General features: G+C 42.9%; 1 pseudogene; it reads left to right on the top strand.

Annotated features, from left to right (window-relative positions):
• The first annotated feature begins 272 nt into the window (after nt 1-272).
• On the top strand, nt 273-4,780 carry LOC114498808 (annotated as a pseudogene).
• Nucleotides 4,781-5,256: the final 476 nt, after the last annotated feature.

Below are 5,256 nucleotides of genomic sequence, written 5' to 3' on the forward strand. Positions count from 1 at the left end.
TAGCACAGAGCTACCCAGGCTCAAGTGGATTTTGTTGGTGCTTCAAAAGCATCTGGCCTATACCAAGGCTTTAACCTATGTTAATGTTTTATCACTCTGTCACTGAATATTAAAATGTAGGTGTGTCTATTTTTCAAACATTCAGCTCTATGAGGTCAGAGAAAATTTATTTTTCATTTACCTCTAGAGTACATAGGGAATGTTCACTCATTCATGCAACAAACTATTAAATATATTAGGATGATTTATTTACTTTATTTCTGGCTCTCACCATGACCTGCAAGGTAGGTGTGCCAAATTTCATTTGCCCAAAGTCACCCAGTCACTAAGTGGCAGGGTCAACACTTCAATCAAATCTGTCTCAATACCAAACTATCATACTACATCAAGAAAACTAATTTTAGGACTTCCAGCCAAGATGGAGGCATAGGTAGATACACTTTGCCTCCTTGCATAACCAAAAGAAAGACAACAACACATTTAAAAACAAAAATAACCAGAACTGCCAGAATATTGATTTGTATGGAAGTCTGACAACCAAGGAGTTAAAGAAGGAATATTCATCCAGACCAGTAGGAGGGGTGGAGATGGGCAGCCGAGTGGAGAGGACTCTCAGTGAGGTGGCGGCTGGAGGACAGGGATGGGCAAGGTGGCGGCTGGCAGACCGGGCGAGGTAGCAGATGATGGACCAGGCAGTCCACATTTGCATGCAGATAAACTGGGAGGAACAACTGGGTAGACAGAGAGACTGCACAATCCAGGGTTCCAGTGTGGGGAAATAAAGCTTCAAAACCTCTGAATGAAAAAACCTGTGGGAGTTGAGGCAGCAGGAACAACTCCCAACCTCACAGGAGAGTTCATTGGAGAGATCTACATGGTTCTAGAATGTATACAAACCACCCACCCAGGAATCAGCACCAGAAGGGCCCAATTTGCTTATAGGAAGCAGGGGAAGTGACTGAAAGCCAGCTGAGAGCTCAGCAAGGCATTGTTCCCTCTCAGACACCTCCCTGACATTCAGCACCACAACACAGCCATGTGGGTGTCCCTTCCCTGGCAAATACCTAAGACTCTGCCCTATACTAAGTAACAGTTCTGCCAAGACAAAAAAAAAATATGGCCCAAATGAAAGAACAGATCAAAGCTCCAGGAAAAATGCAACTAAGCAATGAAGAGATAGCCTATCAGATGCACTGTTCAAAACACTGGTAATCAGGATGCTCACAGGAATGGTTGAGTATGATTGCAAAATAGAGGAAAAAATGAAGACTCTGAAAAGTGAAAGGAAAATGTACAGGGAACCAACAATAAATGGAAAGAAACTGGGACTCAAATCAATGGTTCAGAACAGAAGAAAGAAATAAACATTTGACCAGAACAGAATGAAGAAACAAGAATTTTAAAAAACGAGGAGAGGATTAGGAACCTCCAGGACAACTTGAAATGGTCCAACATCTGAATCATAGGGCTGCCAAAAGGAGAAGAGGAAGAGCAAGAAATTGATAACTTGTTTGAAAAAAAATGAAGGAGAACGTCCCCAATCTGGCAAAGGAAATAGACTTCCAGGTAATCCAGGAAGCTCAGAGAGTCCCAAAGAAGTTGGACTGGAGGAAGCACACACCAAGGCACATCATAGTTAAGTTACCCAAGATTAAAGGTAAGGAGAGAATCTTAAAAGCAGCAAGGGAAGAGGAGACAGTTACCTACAAAGGAGTTCCTGTAAGATTATCAGCTGATTTCTCAAAAGAAACCTTTCAGGCAAGAAGGGGCTGAAAAGAAATATTCAAAGTCATGAAAGGCAGGGACCTACTAGAACAGGAACATGTTCACAGAAATAAAGATCACATGGAGGGTTATCAGCAAGGACAGGGAGACAGGAGAGTGGGAGAAAAGTATCGAGAATAAGAAGCATAAATGGTAGATACAAAATAGACAGGGCGGGGGGGGGGTGGTTAAAATAGTATGGGAAGTGGAGAAGCCAAAGAACTTATATGTATGACCCATGGACATGAACTAAGGTAGGGGAATGATGGTGGGAGGGGAGTACAAGGTGGAGGAGAATAAAGGGGAGAAAAAAATGGGACAACCGTAATAGAATAATCACTAAAATATATTTTAAAAAAAGAAAACTGAATTTATCTACCAAAGCAAGCCCTAGCCAACCCTGTACTGGAAAGAAGTCTGAGCTTTACTGGACTTCAGTAAACATTTAGCTGTGTCTGCCATGGGCCTGTATAGAAGGGTGACTACAAACTTGCCATATATATGAGTTGAATGGTGTCATTCCAAAAGTATGTCCACTTACTAAGCCTAAGAACCTGTAATTATACCTTATATGGTGACAGAGTGAAGTTACCTTATATGGCAAAAGATGTGATTAAGTTAGGGATTTGGAGGAGAGTTTATCCTGGATTATCTGAGTGAGCCTTAAATCCAATGGCAAATATCCCTGTAAGAGTAAGTAAGGCAGAAGAGAAAGAGACAATGTGACCTTGAGACAGATATGGAAGTGATGCAGCCACAAGCCAAGGAATGCTGACCGCCACCAGAACCTGGGAGAGGCCAAGAATGAATTCTCTCATTGAGCCTCCAGAAGAGGGCAACTTTCCTGACACTTTGATTTCAAACTTCTGGCCTCTATAAGTGTGATACAATGAATTCCTGTTGTTTTAAGCTACACAGTTTGTGGTAATTTGTTACACCAGTCACAGATAACTGGTAGACCAGGTATGCTATCTCTCTTACTCACGCTCTGTCTTGTTAAGGGTAGAAAAAGAGCTGGGACTTGCCTGTGTGCATTCTGACTCTCATAAGGTGATGTGCTTACTAGCTTTCTATAGGTTTCTCTATGCATAATTCTTATTTTTACCTTGTAATTATGAAATAATTCAGCTGCCTCCAGAGACTAGAGAGAAAAGTAGAAAAAGAAAGAGCTCAGGACTGGCAGGTGCCCAGATACAGCAGCACATAGGTGTCCTGACAGAAGGACAGAGTTTAGACATGGGAGAAATAACAGCCTTCAGGAACCAAAAAAAAAAAAAAAGGTAACTGTGTCAAATATAAGCACAGAAACCAAAAACTAAGTGATGCCAAACCAATACTACAGAGTTATTCAGGGAGAAAATATAGCAGAGTGATTAAATAAATTGACTCTGGATGTATGACCTAGGTCTAAATCTTACTTACTAGAAACTTCACCTAGTGTAAATTGTTCAACCTCTCTGTTTCTTTTTCCTCATCTCTAAAATAGGCCTGAAATGTCTATTTCATAGGGATACTGCATTACTTAGCTGAGATAATTCTTATAAAGTGTTCAGAAGAAAGTCTGGCATTTGTTCATATTCCATGAATTTTAGTAGTTATTATCACTAGTATTATTAATGATAATAACAGGAGCACTCACGGAAGCATGAGCCAGGAAACCAGACAGAGCAAATAATAAATACACAAACCATAATTAAGAATCTGCTGGTCCCTGAACCCACATGCAGCATCGCCTGGGTGATCACCCACCGCCGCAGCCAAGCTTTCCGTCCATCGCCAGCTCGCCACTCTCCCGGACCAGCAGCAGCTGCAGCTCTCCCCTCTCAAGGGGCTCAGACTGGCAGACAAGAAGAACACACCACCGGCCCTCGTGGCACCGGTGTACTAGCCAGCGATACTGCCCACAGGATCTTCCAGGAGCCGCTGAGCCGAAAACGAAGGCACGAGCCCTCAGCGTTCAGGATGAAACACTGCTGAAAGAGAACCCCTGCCTCTTTGTCGTCTTCCCCATCGAGTATCATGACATCTGGCAGATGTACAAGAAGGCCTAAGCTTCCTTTTGGACAGCAGAGGAGGTGGATCTTTCCAAGGACCTGCTGCACTAGGAGACCCTGAAGACCGAGGAGAGGTACTTCATTTCGCACGTCCTACTGTTCTTTGCGGCAAGAGATGGCATTGTGAATAAAAACTTGGTGGAGCAGTTTAGCCAAGAGGTTCAGATCATGGAAGCCCGCTGCTTCTATGGCTTCCAGATCGCCATGGAAAACATACATTCTGAGATGTACAGCCTCCTCATTGACACTTACGTTACAGATTCCAAGGAGAGGGAGTTCCTCTTCAACACCATCGAGATGATACCTTGTGTCAAGAAGAAGGCAGACTGGGTCCTGCGCTGGACTGGGGACAAAGAAGCCACCTACAGAGAACGTGTCGTGGCTTTTGCTGCAGTGGAAGGAATCTTCTTTTCTGGATCTTTTGCATCGATATTCTGGCTCAAGAAGCGAGGCTGATGCCTGGCCTCACATTTTCCAATGAACTTAGCATAGATGAAGGCTTGCGCTGTGACTTTGCCTGCCTGATGTTCAAACACCTGGTACACAAATCTTCAGAGCAGAGAGTGAAGGAGATCACCATCAATACCATCAAGATAGAACAGGAGTTCCTTACGAAGGCCTTGCTAGTGAAGTTCATTGGGATGAACTGTACTTTGATGACGCGCTACATTGAATTTTTAGTGGACAGATTCCTGCTGGAGCTGGGTTTCAGCAAGGCTTTCTGAGCAGAAAACCTGTTTGACTTCATGGAGAACATTTCACTGGAAGGGAAAACCAACTTCTCTGAGAAGAGGGTAGGCCAGTGTCAGAGGATGGGAGTGATGTCCAGTCACACAGAGAACTCTTTCACCCTGGATGCTGACTTCTGAATGAACTGAAGGTTGATTCTTCCTTGCTGATTACTTTTTTACTTTGTAAAAGAAAAGCTAGCTACTTGAAGTGTCTCAAAAAGAAAAAAAGAATCTGCTGTATGTGCCTCAAGCTGTCTTTTAACCCTATTTATTTTATTTCTCCCTACCAGGTCCTTAAAGGGGAAACACAGCTTTTGAACATTTTGGCAAGCCATTGGGAGAGAATATTGTGTAGGGATTTCAAAAAAACAACTATGGTTGTCTTTGTCAACTTACAGATTGAATGTTTCTATCTAAAGCAGGCTATGTGCCCAGCCCTGCACATAGTGGAAGGGCCATGGGACACACTTGTATGGGTTTTCTGCCTGATGTTCCCAGAAAACCTCTTTGTCACCATCTCCTTGTGGAATTCAGCTTTGTTTGCTGCCTCAAATATCATAAAATGTTAAAGCTTAAAAATCATCAATCCTACACACAGACCCAGGCAAGAACATGACTTGACCAAATTCCACACCTACTTATAGCAAGTCAGATTCTTCAATAATCGCAAAATAAAGTTGTGTGTGTATGTTAGTAGTAGATTGGAG

The sequence above is a fragment of the Phyllostomus discolor genome, chromosome 6 (genome assembly GCF_004126475.2).
Source record: "Phyllostomus discolor isolate MPI-MPIP mPhyDis1 chromosome 6, mPhyDis1.pri.v3, whole genome shotgun sequence".
Lineage (NCBI taxonomy): Eukaryota > Metazoa > Chordata > Mammalia > Chiroptera > Phyllostomidae > Phyllostomus > Phyllostomus discolor.